The sequence below is a fragment of the Monodelphis domestica genome, chromosome 3 (assembly GCF_027887165.1).
Source record: "Monodelphis domestica isolate mMonDom1 chromosome 3, mMonDom1.pri, whole genome shotgun sequence".
NCBI lineage: Eukaryota > Metazoa > Chordata > Mammalia > Didelphimorphia > Didelphidae > Monodelphis > Monodelphis domestica.
The window spans coordinates 232,762,639-232,784,969 of NC_077229.1; the positions used below are offsets into that span (position 1 = coordinate 232,762,639).

Here is a 22,331-nt window from a genome sequence, read left to right on the forward strand (position 1 = left end):
TAATTTCTTTTGGGAAAAAGTGATTTTTAACCTCTGTTTTCATGACTAGGAGTGAATGAAAGAGCTCCTTCCTCCCCTCCCTACCATCGTGTTCCATGGAATTTAAGTTGTAATTCATCATAAATTAATCTTAGCGAAACAACAGGCTTGGGGCGTGTTATAATTATTGTTATTTGTTTATTTGTTATCATGTTAAGCATTATTTATTGTTATGTTAAGCATATTTGAGATCAAAAAGGTTGCTCCCAACAGTTTCCTAGCAACAAGTCAGTCAGTTCTTCATATACAAGTTGCCAAACATTCTAATTCATTAAGGGTTGAGGAAAGGAAGTGGCTTTGAGGTTAAGTTCTCCCAGTTGTTATCATTTCTTGAAGTGATTGTCTCAGAAAAAGAGCCTGGATGAGCACAAAGGTAATTGTTTGTCACTGACAGATTAGATCATTTTAAAGCTCAGGTCATTTGCCAGCAAAATCCTGCCATGGAATGAAAGTAGCAAATACCTTTACCCCAAACTCAGGAAGATTTCCTTTCCTAACCAAGGGTTACCACCCAGATACACGTTGCTTCTGTCTGGCCATTAAATTTTATGACAATCATGAAGATAAAGAAGTCATCCAAAGGTATGGAGATTAAGAGAACCTGAAGAGAAGACTTTTCCATAATCTAGGCTACCTTTCAGATATGACCTATTTGGGGGCTTTCCTCACTTTTACTTTTCTCTTTCTCCCCACAGAATAGTTCCAGTGTTGCTTTAACCTTCTCCCCAAGCTTTCTACAGAAAGATAAGATGGGTAATTTTGTGATAGTTCCCCAGCATTTGAACTTGGTTTAGTGCCCATTTTCTTTCAACTCTTATTCTGATGCTTCACTACGGTGCGGAGGCAACCTTGAAATTCTCAAACGTGGTGCCAATGGAGCTCTGACAGGTTCCACTAAGTTGGAAAGTCTTCAAGTGCAGCCCCATGTGTGGAAAGCCCTCATACCTTCACTGTCTGACAGTTGAAGTTTGGGAAATGAAGGCTTGCAGAGCAACCTTCAGAAAAGATGAGACACCCAGTGAACCCCCTCTGTGTGACTTCTCCCACTAACTTCCCTTATTAATGGAATTGTTACGACTATTGTTCTCTACCCAATACAAGAGAAATAATATAAGAGCAAATACTTACAGGGTTAACACACATATGTCCCACTTTAATCCCCCTAGATTATTACCCTAAAAAGATTACATTCACAGAATTAAAACCTAAAGATCATTACCCATTGTGCCCTCCTTTCTCTCTTAGCAGAGGTACATTCAGAGGCCCCACACCCATCTGTTGGCCAAACACACAAGCACAACATCAATCACTCCTCTGAAGCACAAGTTACTGACACACTTTACTGGTTCATTATGTTTACAATGACCAGGCAACATTGTCAAGGTGCCTTAATAAAACACAAGAAAAATATAACTTGGAAGTTGAGGAAAATTCCAATTTTGGTCTGCCTTGGATTGCCCTTTAACCCTGTACCTAGCTATGAAATGTTTTGTTACCCATCTCCTAAGTAATTGTGATTGATTGTGAAAGCTGACCAAAAGCAACAATGATTCTCCTAAGCTAGTCATCCCACAGGTCAAGGATACTAACCTCCAGATCACCCTGTCTATGTCATTCATCTCCATCATGAATATTTCTATTATAGCAACATGGTAAATGATCTCAGGATGTTGATTGATTTATTAATGTGTGACATATCCAATTATCTGTAGAAGATCATGTATGTTGAAAAATGATTATGTGCCAGGAAAGCATGTACTCACTGAAGCTATATAATAAACCCAAACTCTGTGCCAAGGCAGAACAGATGTCTGATGCCTAAGCACAGGTCTAAGTACTCAGTTGTCTCTCATCTCTTCATAATTTACCTGACTACTCCACCTAGACAGAAGGATCCTTGGCTTTGAGAGATTGCAGGCTTGGCTCTCAAAACCCATCTTCATTATCTGAGAACAAAAAATAACTGAGTTGAGCAAGGCATCATCAAACTAACCATAGGATGGTAAACTTTTTGGCCACAGCGGTTCTTAAAAACCACCCACTAGTCAATCAATCAATCAACAAGTTATTAAACATTTTATCAAACTTATTAAACATTTTATTATTTTACCTATGCATAAACAATTTATTAAACATTTACTGGGAATGAGGTAATTATTGTTCTAAAGCCTGGGGATATAAAGACAAAAATGAAATAGCCCCTGATCTCACTCATAGGATCAAAGGATCATAAGCAGAAAAGACATAAAAAACCATTAAGTTCAATCTCCTAATTGGATAAATGAGGAAACTTAGGCTCAGCAAAGTTAAATAATCTGTTCAATTTCTCACAGGCAGGATTTGAACACAAGTCTTGCGATTCTCAAGACATTCTGTCAGTTTCTAGAGCGAAGGTTCTTTGCCTCCCTGTGAAAGAAGGATACAGAATAACTATGTTGCAGATCCTCAAATATTGATGTTTAAAAAAAATCTCATTCACAACTTGTCAAAATGTATTTGCACTGATTGGCAAAATTTCTTTTCTGATATAAATGATAGGCAGCATCATTAATGAAAGGATAGAACATTTTGTCACAATTATATAACTGGGATTTATAGTGCTCTGAGCTTAGGGATCTAAACCTAAATATTTCACAGTATTTAATTTTTAGGTGCTCTCAAGCAAGGGCTATATGACAATACAACACCTAGTTGAAAGGTGAAAAAAAGTATCAGTGCTTGATTTGTCTATTTGATCCCACAAACATCTTCTCCCCACATTGGACTGACTGGCTCACACTATTGGTTTTTCACTGTTTAGATGTAGACATTCTTAAAAAGATAATTCTCAGAGGAGGGTGAAGAAGTTGGCTAGGCTTTTGGTATGGCTCAGGTCAGAGAGAAGTTTGGATAAAAACAGAAAGGAGGCTTAACAAATTTCTGAGTTCCACAAACTAGACGGGGCTGCCTCTAGGACGCCAGGCAACATCTTAATCCAAACTGTCTCCTTTTGTCTCCTTTAATGGCATGTATGAAGTCCATATGCAAAAACAAAACAAGGGGGGAAAACTGCTTTGTAGACTGGGCTGAATTAGCAGACTCTTCTAGCAGTCAAGCACAGAATTCAGGTTGTAAATCCACTGTTGATACAGGCTGTTGTGAACTGAGTGCATTTTTTCCAGCACTGGCAAGATACTCAACTGGCACCCATTTAGGGTGAGCTTTATGTAGGCATGGTATATACAGAGGGTTTGATTTGACTCTCAAATATGTACATATAAGTGAAATTAGCTTGGCAGTTGATGTATCATTTTATAAATTAGAACCAAATAGTTTTGAGTAACTTAACCTTTCCCCATTTTCACCTTGTTCTACTCGTATACCCTATTGTTTCCCCATTATTTCTCCCTGTTCCACATGCTAGCATGGTAAAAGCCAAGCAGTATCAACTTTATTAAACATATGAATGTTCCATAAAATTTGGTTTGCAAACATTCCATTTTAAGAGTTTTTTTGTAAAATAAAATAATTCTATCTTTTAGGGGGGAAAAAACAATAGCGTTTTCCTATAATGGACCATTAATTCTGGGTCTGAGAGTTTTATTGCTCTTCCAGTATTGTGAGGTTTCTTATTCAGCAGACCATAGTTTGGTTTGTCAGATTTTTGTTACCCTATTACAGCTCCAACCGCGTTTCATCAAAACCAGATTTACTCTTGCTCTAATGTGATGCATCTAGAGGATCCAATTTGCCAACCAAAGCTTCCAATTTGCTTAGAAAGTAACAAAAATAGAATAGAGAATCTGTAAAAACCTTTATATACATCTTTACCTAACTGCTTCCCAAGATAAAAGGAAAAACCAAGCGAGAAAAGGCTGAATCTTAACACAATGTATATAGACTTAAGGAAAACTTGCAACAGCCCTTAAAGAAGAAAGCATGTATCATATCAACCAGAAGCCTATTTTTCTTCCTTAGAGAACTCTATTTCATTACCTCTTTCAGTATATCTTTTAGCTGCCAATCTATGAAATCACAGGTCTGGCCCACCCTCCGCTTCACAAAAAAAAAAAAAAGTTCAGTCTATTTTAAGGGCTCTCAATCTAAGGTCCACAGATCCCAAAGGAGTTTGTGGGTAGATTTCTTTTCTTTTTCTTTTTTTTTAAACCCTTACCTTCCATGTTGGAATCAATGCTATATATTGGTTCCAAGGCAGAAGAGTAGTAAGGGCTAGGCAATGGGGATTATGTGACTTGCCCAGGGCCACACAGGTGGGAAGTGTCTGAGACCAAATTTGAACCTAGGTCTCTAGGCTGAGAGTAGATTTCAAGGATTCATGAATTTGGATAGAGAGGTGGAAAATTATATCTTTACTTTCACTACACTTGATTTCCTTTGGAATCCTATCATTTATTTTTCCCTTTTAAACATTATTTTATTTGGTCATTTTCAAACATTATTCATTGGGGAAAAAAAAGATCATTTTCTTTTCCTCCCCCCTCCCACCACCCCTCCCACCACCCCTCCCACAGCTGACACATGATTCCACTGGGTATGAATCCTATCATTTTTGTGAATCCATGGGCTTCACTAGCCTATAAATGGAATCCATTACACATAAAAAAAGATTATGAACCCCTTGTATATTTACATACATATATATATTTGTATATGTGTCCACTTGTGCTCCTACTTTTTAACTTATTTTATAAACATGATATATAGTTTCCTGGCACACCTTCTCCCCAACTTTTATTAATGCTTCCCCCTGGCCTGAAATTACTTTATTTATACTTTGTGCATACTTAGCTATATATATTTTGTCCCAGGAAACCCCATCTCCCATAGAATGTAAGTTCCTTGAAGAAAGGCAGGGGTTTTTTTTTTTGGTCTTTTGGGGGGTTTTTTTGTTCCAAAACCTATCAGACTGCCTTGCACATAGTAGGCTATTAACAACTGTTGTTTTTGTTTTTGTTTTTAAGTTGAATTAAATCTAGTTTAACTTAGTGGTTAGAATGCTCACCTTAGAAACAGCATGACTCTTCCTAAATTTAAATACAGCCTCAGGTATTTACTGTGTGACCCTGGGCAAGTCACTTAACCTTGTTTGCCTCGATTTCTTCATCTATAAAATGAGAAGGGAATGGGAAACCACTGTAGTATCTTTGCAAGAAAACCCAAAATGGGATCATGAAGAGTTGAACACAACTAAAATGACTGAACAACAACAAAAATCCAGTCTGAAGGCTATTACTCTGAATAACCTGTCAGTATCCTAAATTTTATTTTGTATTTTAGATTAATTAATGTTAATAAATGGACAAACATTATTAGGTACCACATGGTACCTGCACTGTGCTGAGCACTAGGAATACAAAGATAAAACTTGGGCCGTCCTTGTCCTCATAGAGCTTACTGGAGACATATAACACATTTATAGACAAGTAAATATACACTTTACACAAATCAAGTGATTTGGGATTCCACTGGCTATCCCCCAGGTCTGAAGTTCTCTATCTCCTATCTTCCCTGGCTTCCCACCTTCTGGGAGAAACCTTTTCCAATGCCCCGTAATGCTAGCACCTTGTTTCTCTGGTTATTTTTGGTTTATCTTTTATATATGTTGTCTATTCATAACTGTTTTCATACTGTTTCCATTTCCTTTGATTCTAAATTCCTTAAGAGGAAGAACTATTTTTCTTTTCTTTTACTTCTTTCTTTTTTTGCTGTATTTTTATTCTGTGTATCTCTAACACTTAGCACAGTTCTTGGCATATAGTAAGTAGGTAATATGATCTTGAAATTTAACATGGGGGACTAACACCTGGAAGAATCAAGAACAACTTCCTGGGAATTCCATGTGAACTGGAACAACAGAGGCAGAGTGAAAGGAACAGACAGGAGAACATTGTACACAGAGACTGATGGTACACTGTGGTACGATCGAATGTAATGGACTTCTCTACTAGCAGAAATGCAATGATCCAGGACAATTCTGAGGGACTTATTAGAAAGAACACTATCCACATCCAGAGAAAGAACTGTGGGAGCAGAAATACAGAAGAAAAACAACTGCTTGATCACATTGGTCGACGGGGATATGATTGGGGGTGTAAACTCTAAAGATCACCCTAGTGCAAATATCAATAATATGGAAATGGGTCTTGATCAATGACACATGTAAAAACCAGTGGAATTGCACATCAGCTATGGAAGGGTTAGGGTTAGGGAAGTAGAAGGAAATAGTTCAACCAGCCATTTCTGTACTGGTTCAATTTCAGTTCTGATTAATTCTATTTTATTTCAACAATGTTTTTCTTTGAAAGTTTTGGTCATGCCTAGAAAGTTCCTTTGGCTTGCCCATTTCCTTCTGATTTAGGCTTTTGCTCATGCTACCCAACTAATAATAGGAAGGTGATTGACACAGGTGTGGTCAATAGTTCAGCATCAGAAATTAATATGATTTTGTCAGTGGAAAAGACATTAAAGAAGAGGCATTCACATCTGCTTTGCCATTGCACCCTGAAGACCAAGAATTTCCCCATCTGAATTGCAGCTGACCCCTTCCATATGGGATAACTTTCTGCTACCTACATCCAAGAATTAAAGGATTTTTCCTCTTTCAACCCTGGTCTTGGGACTTTACCCCTTTGATAGCACCATTGAACAACTTGACGTCCCTCCTTCAATAGAGGAAGTCCAAAAAGCCATTCAACAAATGAGTGCAGGCAAGGCACCCAGTAAAGACAGGATCCCAACCGAGGTGTACAAGGCCTTAAATGGAAAGGCGCTCCAGGCATTCCACATAGTGCTGACCAGCATATGGGAAGAGGAAGACATGCCCCCAGAACTCAGAGATGCCTCCATCGTAGCCCTATACAAGAACAAAGGCCCACGAGCAGCCTGTGACAACTACAGAGGCATCTCACTACTCTCCACTGCCGGAAAGATCCTCGCCCGTGTTATACTCAACAGACTCCTGTCATCTGTTTCAGAGCAGAACCTGCCTGAATCACAATGTGGCTTCCAACCAGATCGCAGCACCATCGACATGGCCTTCAGGGTGAGGCAAATGCAGGAAAAATGACTTGAGCAGAACCTGAATCTCTACATTGTCTTCATAGACCTGACAAAGGTGTTTGACACAGTGAACAGGGACGCATTGTGGGTGATCCTCAGCAAGCTCGGTTGCCCAGCAAAATTCATCAAACTGATCTAGCTCTTCCATGTCGACATGACAGGGGAAGTCCTATCTGGTGGAGAGACTTCCAATCGCTTCAACATCTCCAATGGCGTGAAACAAGGCTGTGTCCTCGCTCCGGTACTATTCAACCTATTTTTCACCCAAGTATTACGACATGCTGTGATGGATCTAGACCTGGGCATCTACATCAAATACCGACTGGATGGCTCACTATTTGACCTTCGCCGCCTGACTGACAAAACAAAGACAACAGAGAGACTCATCCTGGAAGCTCTCTTTGCAGATGACTGTGCTCTCATGGCCCACCAAGAAAATCATCTCCAATCCATTGTGGACAGGTTCTCCACCGCGACAAAACTGTTTGGCCTGACTATCAGCCTCAGCAAAACAGAGGTCCTGTTCCAACCTGCACCAGGAAGGCCAACTAACTAGCAGTGCATTACAATCGACGGCATGCAGCTCTCTAACATCAACACTTTCAAGTACCTGGGCAGCACCATCGCCAAAGACGGGTCCCTAGACCATGAGATCAATGCCAGGATCCAAAAGGCCAGCCAGGCACTTGGGCAGCTGCGCTCCAAAGTCCTCCAACACAGCGGTGTAAGCACTGCGACGAAGCTCAAAGTGTACAATGCAGTGGTCCTCAGCTCGCTCCTGTACGGTTGTGAGACATGGACACTGTACCGGAAGCACATGAAACAGTGGGAGCAATTCCACCAACACTCCCTCCGGTCAATCATGAGGATCCGGTGGCAGGACCGAATCACCAACCAGGAAGTCTTCGACAGAGCCAACTCCACCAGCATCGAAGTCCTGGTCCTCAAAACCCAGCTACGATAGTCTGGACACGTCATCCGCATGGACCCACAGCGAATACCAAGACAGGTATTCTATGGTGAACTGTCAGCTGGACTCAGGAAACAAGGCCGACCAAAGAAAAGATTCAAGGATCAGCTAAAGTTCAACTTGAAGTGGGCTGGCATTACACCAAAGCAACTAGAACTCGCTGCCTCTGACAGAAGCAGCTGGCGAACCCACATTAACCATGCTGCTGTAAACCTCAAATTTCCTTAGACTTATAATTGTTGAAAATTTCACCATTGGGATATTTCATACTTGGAAAATTTCTTACTGATAGTCTATTGGAATGGGAACTCCATTGGCATGGGAGGTTCCTTCTCTTCCCTTCTTAAGATTACTTTAGGACAGAAACCCTTTGCTGAACAATGGAAAGGACTTTGACCTATGCTTGAGCATAGAACAGGAATTTCTTTGAGTCTTGATTGATTTTAGAATTGATACAATGGAGATACTCCACCCTATTCAGTCCTAATAGGATTGAGTAAGGGCTGCAGCCTAGATCAAAATTTAATTATTCCAATCTCTACCATACTCAAGTTAACAGGATTTAGAAAGGGCTGGAACAAAGGAGTAAAGATTTAATCATTTGAAAAATATGACCTTCAACAGACATGTGCAAAAGCCAGAAACCTCTGGGCGGTCCTGGGTTAAGCGAGAGCCTCCATTGACAGGGAAATTGATGAAGAGTGATTGGTAGATGTGAGGACTGAGGGGAGGCAACTTGGATGGTTTCCTTAAAGATAGGAGGGTCTGGAGACTGGGGGAGAGGATTGAGTTTTTTGGTCGGTGTGGTTCCTGGGCTCTGAGGAAGCTTGCTCTGAAGGAAGCTGAAGGTGGGGGCCTCTGAGACTGTTTCTCCATTTTGGACACGTGAGTGAAAGGGACTGATCTCTTTTCTTTGCCCCAGCTATCTAAGGGCTTGGGCCTTTTGGCCCAGCCTAAACAGAAGGGGTATTTAAGCCCTATTCCCTTCTCTCCCCTTTCTCTCTCTATATATATCTCTAATTCCTTTCTTGCTCCTATTGTAATTAAACTCCAAAAAAAGGCTGACGGCTGACTTGAGTTTTTCATTTAGGAATTACATAGCTGATTCCTTGGCAACCTTAAATTAATATATATCAGTCTTTTAAAGTGATTCCCTTGTAACACCACCTTTGAAGATGAGCGATGTCGACGTCTTGCCGCTGCGCGTGAACACCGACACCAGGCCACAACCGCACCTCCCGTAACAACTGGCGTCCCATGCCCCATGTGCCACAAACTGTGTGCCTCAGTCTTTGGACTTCAAAGCCACATGAGGGTACATCAATAGATGATAATGCACAAAGACAATCGTCATTCTCGGTCACCGAGAGACTACCACTATCAAGACATAACAATCTCTCCTTCCAGCCAGTCTAGATCTTTGTCAGAGTCATCTACTGGCCTTTACATCATTCTTCCTCCTTTCTCAAGGCCTTCCATACCTGACAGAGACCATCACCTCTGTTCTGTTCTCTTGTACTTTTAGGCTTGACCTTGTGATTGACCGGTCCCACTCTTCCTTATCCTTGAATCCCTTGATGCAGGCTTCATCAAACACTAAGCCTGGGCTACCCTTACTATGTAAATCCTCTTCAACCTCTCATATGTCAGAAAAAGTTTAATGTTTTCCATCTCCCATTAATTATTTTCCCTGTCCTCTTCAGTCTTTCCTCATCTACCAGATCCTTCCTTGTGACCTACAAATTTGGCATAGTGTCCCTGTTCCTTAAACAAATCATCATTTAACACTGCCATTCCATCAAATCAATTGTTTGTGCCCTTCCCTCAAATTATCTTCTATGACAAGTGAACGATGGAACAATATGTAACCTTGTTCAAAAAGTATCTAACTAATAATATCAAAGGAGTAGAAAAACCAGAGGGTTCAAAAAAACAGGAACAGGTAGGCATAACTGCTCACCAAAGATGCTTGACACTGTCATGGAAGAGCATAAAGTACTCTTTTTCTTTTATGCTTTGTTAGACCAATTTCCTTTCAAAAATCATGGTTCTTCATGAAAAGGTACTATAACATTCTGGGCCTTGATAATCAGCATATCTTTTGCCAACAAAAGTGTACAAAGGACCTCATCATCCTTTTTCCCTTTGGACTCTACAAAAATCTTTGGTGGACATACAACTCTATTTTCATTGCACAGAGCTATCTCACTGGCTATATGTATCAAGGATTCTTTCATGATCTGTCAAATGTGTGTAGCTCCTTATTGGAGGAAAGTCTTTAGAGATGTTTTGCTCTACATCAGGTGCTTTTTTGTAATCATAAATAATAAACACGGTGGGGATCCCTTCATCTTACAGTCAATTGTGTGACTATAAAGATATGTTGTGCTATAAACAATAGTTTGTGAAACAGACTGTTACTGTCTCATATTTTCATCAGATACCTTCCATAGATATGGAGAATATTTTCATTAAGATTTAAGAAAAATGAAAAAGTAGGCATACAAATGAGTTTGTATTTATCAAAGTTCCCCATATTTTCTTTTGGGGGTTACTTATATTCCATGGTGGTGTTTTTTCCCTCATTATTTTGGCATCTTCCCCTGCCTGCTCTATCTTGTAAAACAAACTGTCAGTGCCTTATAGATTTTATCATGTCCAGTATGCATTTCTTCAGAGTATATTTGATCTGGAATAGCTCCTCTTCTGACTTCAATCTAATTTCTATAATCTAATTGCCATTCTATTTCTTCATATAATACTTTAGAGATTGAGGCACTAAAGAGCAAATATTATCTTTTATCATTGATGATGACAATAAATGATTGTAAAAACTTTAATAAATTGGTGCCATTTTCTATTTATTGTCCTGACAATTTTGTCTACTTACATTTTGGGAATGATCTCATCATTTGTACTTCGTGTCCACTTTTACATGGACTTGTTTTTACTTCCATTGCTTTTTGATTGTTTAAGCCCTTTCTTTTCATCATCTTCCTCTTCATCATTTCACAAACATTATAGTTTGCAGCCTGAACTAATGGTACCCTTGGTTGCCAATTCTCTCTACTTGGCAAGGAAATAAAGTATTACTGGTTAAGGCAGTTTTTAGGCTCTTTTGTCCTCCTCACTGTGGCAACAACTTCATATTACTTAACCTTTTGCAGGAAATAGTAATAATTAAGGTAAATGTACTTGCTATTTACCAGTTTCCCCATTTGTAAAATGAGGATGCTAGCAACACTGATTTCAGGGTTCTTGTGAGGATCAAGTGAGATAATATGTATAAAGTGCTTTGCAAAACTTAGTCTTCTACAAATGCTAGCTATTAGTATTATTGCCATATTCCATTTCCCATTTTTCATCATCAACTCTTCATTTGAATAGACCAGCTAAAGCCTTTGCATTGTTTTACAATTTTCTCATTTTAGCCTTTGTTTTATTTTAACTTTAGCCTTTTTTACAACTGTTTGATGGTCTGGATACATAGAGAGCAACTTGCACTATTGCTCTCAAATAAGTAACTATTGTTTCCTACCAAAATGTATTCACTTTCTTTCTTTCTCCAATGATGCCTTACTTCTTTCTGGAAGAAAGTACTCAGGATATATAGGCATGACTTCTCAGTCATCATAAAACTATAGAAAAGCCATGGTGTCTTGGCTCTTCAATCTTTTAAAAATGAGGCTGTAATTATCAGTAATTATGAGATTGAACAACCTTGCTCCACTGCTGAACTGAACCTCTCTCATTTACCAGGTGCTTCTTTCAGTTGGCTTCCCTCAACATTTTTTTTAATAAGCCAGAGGACAGAGTTATTTCTACCTGCACTCAATCCAAACCCATGAAGTACTCCTAATTACTTTGAACAGATCTTAGTTTCAGCCATAACCCTTTCCAACTTGACCTTCCAACTTGGCTTCTCATGGCCACAGGAGTGGGACAAGAGACCCATCATGCCAACATATAAAACAATAGAAACTTTAGAGAAACTATCATACCACCATTCAAGCATAGATGAAATTATTATGATCCTGTTTTAATGTTCCAACAGCGAGACAAAGTTAAGACAAATGACGATAGCTCTAGATGAAGTGCATGACCTTGGAATCTTCAATGTGTATCCAAGCTCTAAGCACTCCACAGTGGCCATTGGAACAAATTGTTCTCATTTGCCCTTTCTACTGGGTAAGACATCCCTGGAGTAGACAACTCTCAACTCATTGACAGCTTTGAAGCCTATCAGTTACACTCAACCTGGTTTAGCCTGCTTGATGACCTAATTTATTAGGGTGTTGCTGTTGCACACACCATAGTTCTTGGAGCCACAAGTTGGACCTTGGTGGCAAGTGGACACCAAAAGAGGAAAGCAGCACTGAAAAGGGCCAAGCAAGCCCTCACATCAGAAGTACTAGTCTTCCCTGAGAACACCCCATATACTCCCTAATAATATAAATGCATCATGGAGGGATAGAAGGAACAGATGGACACAGAACTGTTCCCACTAAAAGATGTTTTCCATTTTTTTTTCTATCTAATCACTACACCTCTGCAGTAAGTTAAGGTGCATGGCTTATGGTCTTGGACCTCAGAAGAAATGTTTAAATCATAGATACATGTCTGGATTCAAATTTAATTCCTATTTTATGTCATAATCAATATTTTGTCAAGTTTAACTTTTTAGAGCCTACAAGCCCAGTTGTGTGTGTGTGTATATATATATATATATTTACTTCAGAACCCTATTGGCAAGGAGGGTCTGCTGTATGACATAGTACACAGAAAGCTATTCTCAAAGCCAGGAAGACCTGATTGTCTTCAAACTCAGAAAGGCCAAAGTTCAAGTTCTACTTCCAATCAATTCTTGTTATATGATTTTGGGTAAGTGGCATAACTTCTTGGTGCTCTAGACAACCCTCTAAAACTATAAATTGCAAAGAAGGTTATGACATGCACTAGTTGAGGGAATTTTCCCATCTGATAATACCCTATACCAATAAAACCACATGCCAAGTCTCTGTCCTCTATCTTATATCCTGCAGTTGCTCATGGGACACAGCTAGACTAACAATGGGTAGAGCATTGTAGATCTTAGCCTTTCTCTGCCTGCTACCTGTCTATGACCTAACATACCCTTTCCTCTTAACTGATATTGCCTCCTTTCTGATCAATCTCTTACATATAAGGATGTATCTCCTTATATGTGGCATCTTCTATTCAAGGTTACAAGGCTAGTTGAAGCAAAGATAATTTGTGGGAAATAGCAGGAGATAAAAGCTTGAAAGGTGTGCTGTAAATAAGTCTGAGATTCCAGGACAAAGACTTTGAACTTTCAATAAATGAAAACAGACAATGAAATAAATACTATTCTCTCTATTAGAATATAAACTTTCTTTGCTACAAGATTGGTGCCTCCTACTTCCAGATTCCCTCTCAAAATTAGCATCACAATTATTATTCCTAATTTGTATCATTACAATGAATAATTAATATTTGAGGGATTATAATGTACTTACACATAACACATTTGATCCTCACAAAAATCCTGTGAAGTAGTTAGTGTATTATTCTTATTCTCATTTTACAGATGAGGAAACTGGATTTCAGAGAAGTAAATTAACTCACCCAAGGTCACATTGTTGGTGAGCATTTTTAAAAACTCTTTAAAATGTTTTTTTAGGATTTTTTCCACTTAAAAAAGTCTATTTTCTCTCCCTCCTACCTGACTCTTGCTTGGAAGAATAAAAATAAAAACAAAATTCTTGTAACAAATACGCAGTCAAGCTAAACACATTCTTATATTGGTCATATAAAAATGTCATATTCCTTGAGGCCATCATATCGATAACATGTTTTCTCACTGATCCTTTGGAATCATGGTTGGTCATTGAACTGATCAGACTTTCAGAGTTGTTGGTCTTTACAATGCCTTACCAGCATTAGCGCACAGTTGGTGGAGCTGTGAACTTATCAAGGCATTCTAGAAAGCAATTTGGAACTATGCCTCAAAAGCTATTAAACTATGCCTACTCTTTGACCCAGCAATACCACTGCAAGATCTTTTTGTGTTGGCAAAGAATTGGAAACTAAAAAGGTGTCTATCAATTAAGGAATGGTTGGGAAAGTTACAGAACATGTTTGTAATGTAATACTATCATGCTAACATCAACAACAACAACATTAATATATCACTTACTATGTGTCAGGCACTGTGCTAAGTCCTTTATAATCAGTATCTCACTTAATTGTGCTATAAGAAATTATGAAGAGCTATATAAGTTGTATCACATGATTGTGATGGAATACTATTTACTGCACTGTAAGAAATGACAAATTAATTGGAAAAGGCTATGTGAAAAAGCCTAATTTTGGAAAGATCTATGTGAAATTATGAAGAGAAATAAGTAGAACCAAGAGAACATTATATACAGCAACAGGATTATTGTTTGATGAATTACTTGTTTATGTCCACCTCCAGAAAAATAATGGATGAACAGAATAGAAGTAAGACATAGTTTTATACATACATATATATTTTTGTCAAATGATGCCTTTTCTAGTAGGGGTAGGGAAGGGAGGGAGAGAGTTAACTCGGCAAGTTAATGTAATGAATAAATAACATTTTAAAAAAGAAATGATGAAGGGAATAATATCAGAAAAATCTCAGAAGATCTGTATGAACTGATGCAAAGTGAAGCAAGCAGAACCAGGAGAACAACTTTTATAAATAACAATACTATAAAGACAAACAACTTTGAAAGATGTTGGAACTCTAATCAACACAATGGAGCCAACCACAGTTCTGGAGAAGTCATTATGAAACATAACATCCAATTACAAATAGAAAATTTATGAACTCAGAATGTAGATTGGAGGGGGATGCTTTGGAATTTATTTTGGGGGTTTGGGGGTTTTACATGACTAACATAGGAATTTGTTTTGCTTATCTAAAATATTTGTAATGAGTTTTTCTTATTTTTTCAGTGGCTCAGAGAGAGGAAGAGAATTTGTAATTGAAAATAAAATAAAATTGAACTTTTTTAAATGCCTTGTCAGGCTTCTCTTATTATACATTAGAAACAATGGTCCACATAGACCAATACACCATTCCCAAGATAAGACAAAGCAAAATGAGTAAATATGAACATAAATAGGAATAATACAAACTCAAATATAATCAGTTATATGTCCAGATTTATGTAGAAGGGTCAAGAAGATTGTGGTTTTGATTGCTAACTGGAGGCAGTTGTAAAGTTCTGGCTTTCTACTTAGGAAGAGAAGAAATTACTCCCTTTGTGATTTTGTTCTAAGGACTACAGTGGAAAGATCTCAAAGTCAACTTTCCAAGGCTCCTAAAGAATACAGAGAACATGGAGCATGTACAATGTGAGAAGAGCCTTATCTCTGTCAACTTGATCAAGTCACTCATACTCAGCAGTTCCTTCAATCTATCAAGTAAAGTGAATGGACTAGCTAACTCCTCAAGACTCTTCCAGCTCTAACATTTTATTAATCTATATAGAAAAATTATAAACAGAGTCAATAGAATTTGTTTTCTTTTCAGAATGGCAAGAACCAAACAGTCCAGGACTGCTTTATGTATAGAAAGAGGACAACATAACAAAAAAGAATAAATAATTGAGATCAGACCAAAAGATGTTTAATCTAGCTTCAGCTCAACTGAGCAGCTTAATTCTGAGCAAATACATACACTGTAGCACCAGTCTTCTTTGGAAGCGATTTTGCATGATCCTGTGAAAGCTGTTGATTTTTCTCATTGGAGGTAGGCCAATTCAGCTCAGTTCACCAAGGTTCCCATTGCAAATTTAGTCTAGTGTTGTTTGCTAAAGCTACCTAAAGTGCAGCAGAGAAGCCTGCATATTTATTATTTTCCTAAATGAAACGATAAGCAGACAAGGGAGAAAATATATTTCTTTTCTTTTTTCCTTTTTCTTTCTTCCCTTTAAAAAAAAATCAGACCGATGTTGTGATTAACTTGCATTCTGCAGCCTAGTGGATGTGACAGTCAACCAAATTAATCCCATTATGCAAAATCCAGTTCACAAATGGTTTTGCATTTTTGCGAAATTATGTCAATTTTCCCATAAATTGGAGAGACTGTGTCAGTTTTCTGAACTACACATAGACACTACACAGTGCTGTATGTCTATATTCCTCTAATTCAGAAAGATACAGATTTTAACTCCATGGCACAAATTAGGATTCATAACTTTAATGCTGATGTTTCTGTTTACATGAGACTTGCATGAGAATTACCATTAGTTTTTGCATTCATTTTAAATCTTTCTTCAGCATCATACCCATCATAGGAGAGAAAGCATTAGGAGCTTGAAAGATGTTTAAATCAAAATCCTTAATTATTTTTAATATTAAAGACATGATTCATTTTTTCTTTTCTTAAATGCATTCTGAAATCCCTAGCTGGGTGCCTATAGTCTTCCCCTTCCTCTTCCCTTTCCCCTTCTCTCTCTCTCTCTCTCTCTCTCTCTCTCTCTCTCTCTCTCTCTCTCTCTCTCTCTCTCTCTCTCTCTCTTCTTAATCTCTCATTCTCTCTCTACAGGGTTTTAAATAGTTGAGATCAACAGAGAAGGGTTTTCACAACTGCCATCCCCTTGGCGAAGAGCAGCCATACTGTAGGAGGCCAAATCTGTTTGGCATTGACTGTGAGCTGTGAATTCCCTGTATCTGGACCAACTTGTCAAATTAAAACCTTTCCTGCTTTGAGTGGAAGAGCAGACGTGATGCGGAAGGTCCGTGCACTTTGGCCCTTTGTCACCAACACACTGAGCCTCTAACATCTGCTCGCTGGACTCCATATTTTCACCTTGTTCATTTAGAATGCAGCAAGTCCCCTTCATTCTGTGCTAAACATTGCTTTTTTTAAAGGTAGAAAGAAAAAGCTTCCTTGCTTTGAAGAGTGCAGGCTCTGAGGGCTAAATTACTTACTGAATTCAGAAAATCTATTTTTTAATGGTTATTCTTTCTTTGCGTAGCACTTTTTATTCCAGTAATGCTTTCTTGAACAGTGAATTGTTGACTTTTTTATGCTTTAGATTTATTAGACATGTGTCAAGTTGTCAACCTCCTACCGTTTGCATTTGTGTCCACCTTGCAAACAGCAGGGAAAAATACTTTTTTTTCCATGAACGTTCACTTCTTGGCAGTTCTGAAACAAATTTTTGAACAGTTGCTGTTCCTATTGATAGCAATAGTTTGATGTTTCAAAAAAAAGGGGGTTTTATTTTCCCCTAAATTTTTGACATGTTCTGTCATATCATATCATATCATACCCCAATGCATCAAAAACAAAAAAAGGGGGAGGGCACAAACCACCCTGTTCACATAGATCATGAGCCTTCGCTGAACACCCACCCATCTGTTCACCGTTTTCGTCCTTTTGTTCTGTCTTTAATTCTGGTATTCCTCAATAAAATGTATTCTTGGCTCTTCTAAGAAATTGCAATCCTCTCTTCTTCAAGGCTTCACAGTCTTTGGAAGAAATAACTTCAAGGAACTAGGATCCTACACACTTTCCCAATACTAAAGATTGGAATTTAGAAATATATGAAGCCAAAAGGGGGGGAAAGAGAGACAGACAAATGAGAAGAGAAAGAGACAGCGAGAGACAGAGACTGAGACCTAGCATTGGAGACAGAAAGGAGGGAGGGAGGAAGAAGGAGAGAGAGAGAGAGAGAGAGAGAGAGAGAGAGAGAGAGAGAGAGAGAGAGAGAGAGAGAGAGAGAGAGAGAGAGAGAGAGAGAGAGAGAGAGAGATTGGGGGAGAAAAATAGAGAAAAAGGATATGGAGAGAGACAGACACAGAAAGACAAAGAAAGAAAAGTGAAGGGAGGGAAGAAAATGTAGATGAAGAGAACACCAAATCTCCTCAGACTAAACAACACCTAAAATCATTGAATTTATGAGAAAAAAAAATAGCTCCAACAATGTACATCCTCTAGCAAAAATGTTGCTTTAGATTTTCTCAGGAGTATATGGGTGTCCAGGATTTTCTTGCATCCACTCCTGTGCCATGGCAGCTTGTCCTTTGTCACATTGTCTATGGGAGAGTTTCCAGAAATGGGAGGTGGACTAATTGGTTGGCATTAAAGTACTTCCTTTTCTATTCTGCCTAGCCCAGATGGTGCTTTTTATAATAAGAATCAGTGGGTTACTCTTTGACCATCCACCTCTACATGGCCCCAAGAAGAGTCATCTGGATTTCACTTCAAAGCCATTCATAGCAAAGAAGAAAAAAAATGTTGAGTCTATCAAACCAACTTAACTAGTCCACTGCCAGATTCCAATGGGTCAGCCTCCAAAGTAAGTGTCATTCAGTCAATCCTTCGTTCATTCATTCATTCTAGGCCTTTAGAAGAACAGATGGAATGAGACAGGACCTGATCTCATCAGTGCTTCAACTTGGACTTGTGTTAGCCAGAATATTAGAGAAAGGAAACAGCACATTTTGGATACAAATGGACTGAGCATGGAGGTGGACAGAGCTTGTAGGCAAAAAGAGTGTCTGTGGACCCCAGGGGAGGCTAGAGGGAAGTATGTTGCCAGCGCTCTTATGTGGTTCTACATTCATGTGCCCTACTTTTTCAGTGCCCAGATTTCAAATATTCCAGAGCAATAGGTGGTATCTTGTCTGTGTGTCAGGTCAACAAGCACCCTATTATAGGTCAAGCACCAAGCTCAATGATGAAGGCATGAAGACAAAAGGATAGTCTCTGCTCTCACAGAGCTAATGGGGAAGACTCTATACAATTAAGCTATATGGAGAATAAATTGGAGATAATCTCAGAGGAAAACATTAACACTGAGGGTCTAGGAAAGACTTTTTATAGAAGAAAGTGGTTAGGATTTGAAGGAAGACAGAAGGCAGAGATCATTCCAACTCTGGGGAACAAACGTGGAAAATGCAGTGTGAGAAAGTTAAAGAATCCAGAAGACCCTTGACGATGTATAAATTCATGTTCCTCATCATACAGGATGAGAGAGGCTTATCCATTGTGGTATAGTGGAAAGAAGTCTAGATTAGGTGGATGGGCTCATTGGATTAGGTGGTATTTGGCATCCTTTCCAAAACTGTCTTTGCTCTGCTACTGATTAATGAAATGACTATGCAGATTATTATATCTTTCTGTACCTCAGTTTATTAATCTATAAAAAGGGCTTCAACTATATGATTTCTAAAACTCCTTCCAAATTTAAAGTTATAAGACTGAATATTCACAGGTAGGTGAGAGAATATATTCTCCCTTGAAAAATATTGCTTTGCACATAAATACACTGAGATATCAATCGATGTAACATATGGTCACTTTTAGGCTCATGTCTAAGGAACAGTTTTATAAAATATAGCCACATTTGCAGTAATTCTGCCCTTGGAAGTAAAGTTATAAAATGTGTCATGCTCATTCCTCCTATTAGAGAATAAAATTCTATAACAATGGTTCGGGAACCCCTAGCTCTGGTCCAGGTAAAGTCTTTGCTAGAAATAAAGGGACACCGGGCAACCTAAGGATAAAATAGCCATGGGTATTTATGAGAAATAATGTTAAATCTGGCAAATCAACTCTTTAACAAAATTTTAAAAACAAAACAATTGGTGGAAATAAGGCAGAGATTAGATAAATACTGCCCAGATTTTGTATTTGTCTCCTCTCATCATTTCTGCTCCTAGAACAGGTACCCTGATTAAGACACACACACACACAAACACACACACACACACACACACACACACACACACACACACACACCTCTCCACTTATCCATGGACAGGTACTTCTACTGGTCTTAAAGAAGGGGATTACTGATGTCATGTCATGGCCACTGGTTCTCATGGTTGACCCATTATCGTGGGACAACAGCACCCTCTCCTTTTTTCTTGCCTTGTCCTTTTAAAGGACTGATTCAAAACTCCTGTAATCTAAGGGCTATTCTGCCATTAGTTTCTTTTCTTCTCAAACTCAGATTATCCAGGTCTTCTTGGTCAACCAATGTCTTGCCAAAAATTGTTACAAATCAATCAATTGAACAAGGATTTATTAAGTTTCCACCATAAACATAGTTTCCTTTTTCTGAACCTTGGCTACATTCCCCCATTTGTACAATAAAAGAATTGGGTCTCTTTTCTACATTTCCCATTTACCTTTACAATGACCATTGGAAGAGGCTAATGGAGAACAAGTAGATATGTTTATTTGTAGGACACTGGTACTCCTCAAAATGATGATTTCTTATAAGACTTGGACTACTTTAAAAATTTTTTTCCATGGTTTACAAATCCAAACAAAACAAGCATTTCTGTATCTAAAGAAAAAAGAAGATATTACAAAAATGAAATCATAGAAATCATAACTCCCCCATGTGTTTAACTTACTTTTCTTCATATCTAATTAGAGATTCTGTCCACGTGTCCCAACCCCTTCCTACTCTCCCTGCATTACATAGGATATCATCATAAAGGCCAACATGTTCATATAAATTAAGGTTTTCATGTTTTATCTCTGTTCACTTTCTGGAGGTAACATCCTCAATTTATTCTACTAGTATTATTTCTATGGCCTGTACAATGTTCTCCTGGTTCTACTCAGTTCGCTGTTCATTATCTTGTATATTTCCTTCCAGGTTTTTAAAAAATGTATTTCTTCATCATTTCTTATGGTGCAGTAGTATTCCAGGACTACTCTTTTTAAACTTGTGTTAAAACATATCTTTTTCTGGTTACCCTGAATACCCCACTCCTCCCTTTCATTCTGTATAATAAATAAGTTTATAAATAACCAGGATAAAGTGGCAATAGCAGGAAGTAAGATTGCAAAAGGAAATGTAGAAATCATGTATAAAACACCCCAATGATCCAAGAAGCACAATTTACAAATTGTATCATATATTAACCCAAAAATCACATCCTGGTAATATGTTTGGAATTAGGGGGAGATATCTACACTTTTCTATCAACATTTTTCACCTTATGGTACATAAATCTCAGGCAAGTTCCAGATATCCAAAGAACACCAAAAGATGCTGATAATTTTGAGATGATGTGGACATGCTAACTTTGAAGTTTCATTGACAACTTTGAGATGATTTGGAAATGGTAATGAATGAACTCCAAGATGGCACAGATAAGAGTGAGTCTGTTCCTTCCAAAAGTCTATAAAAATAAGATTTCAAACTCTGCCCCCGTTCCTTCAGCATTCCTCCATCTCCATGAGGTCCATGCGGCCGAGTGCTCCCAACTCTAATCAGTGGTTACATGAGTAGTATTCTCTGTCTCTCCCTCTCTCCATCCTTTTCTCCACACTACTTGCCTTCCTCCACCATCTCATCTTCCATCCTAATGCCTTCTGCCTTTGTACCCTTTTTGCTTCTTGTCTCTGCACTTTCTTTTACCTTTTGTCCAACATCTTCTGTGCCTTAGTACTGATTCCAAGACAGAAGTTAGAGGTAAGAGTCAGGCCATTGGGGTAAGTGATTTGACCAGGGTCACATAGCTGAGAAGTGTCTGAAGTCAAATTTGAATCCAGGATCTCCTATCTCTAGGCCTGACTCTCTACCCATTGGGCCACTTAAATGTCCATGGTACTTGCTTTTAAAATTAATATTATGGAAATAGGTCTTGATCAATGACACATGTAAAAACCAGTGGAATTGCTCATTGGCTATGGGGGGAGGAAAAGAATCTGAATTGTGTAACCATAGGAAAATATTCTAAATTAATTAAATAAAAATTTTCAAATAAAAAATAAAATTATTATTTGACTTTATATTTACTGAACCATAATAACAAGAAATGGAAAAGGCCTATTTAACAATCTGGCCATTTGTCTGGGTAGGGCAAATGAATGAATGAATGAATGAATGAATGAATGAATGAATGAAGCATTTGTTAACTATTTACTACATGCAAAGCACCATGAAGCTCTGATGATGAGAACAGAAAAGTAAGGCAGCCACTCCACTAAAGGAGTTTAGAACCATTTGGCAGTGCCAAGGACCTTGGCAAGAACTTTCAAGTCTGGGTTTTCAGTCATTGTGGCTATAGTACCTACAGAAACATTTGCCAGGCTACATCTCCCAGGAAGATGGCTGAAAACACTACCATTCCCAAGGCTCTTGGATTCAGAGTTCTAAGCTATATCCATCAGGGCCTGGGAAGAGATGGTCAAAGTGGTGGTGGTATCCCTGGATGATGATTGCAAGGGATGGGCTGGAAGTAGGACCAGTGGAAT

The 22,331-nt window shown here is 38.4% G+C and overlaps 1 long non-coding RNA gene across 1 annotated transcript in view; it reads left to right on the top strand.

Moving 5' to 3' along the window:
* The first annotated feature begins 301 nt into the window (after positions 1 to 301).
* LOC103102598 (uncharacterized) overlaps positions 302 to 22,331 on the top strand; it is a 39,387-nt gene continuing 17,357 nt past the window's right edge. The window contains exon 1 of the long non-coding RNA XR_464914.2: positions 302 to 412. This is a non-coding gene — a long non-coding RNA (uncharacterized LOC103102598). The remainder of the gene's footprint in view (positions 413 to 22,331) is intronic.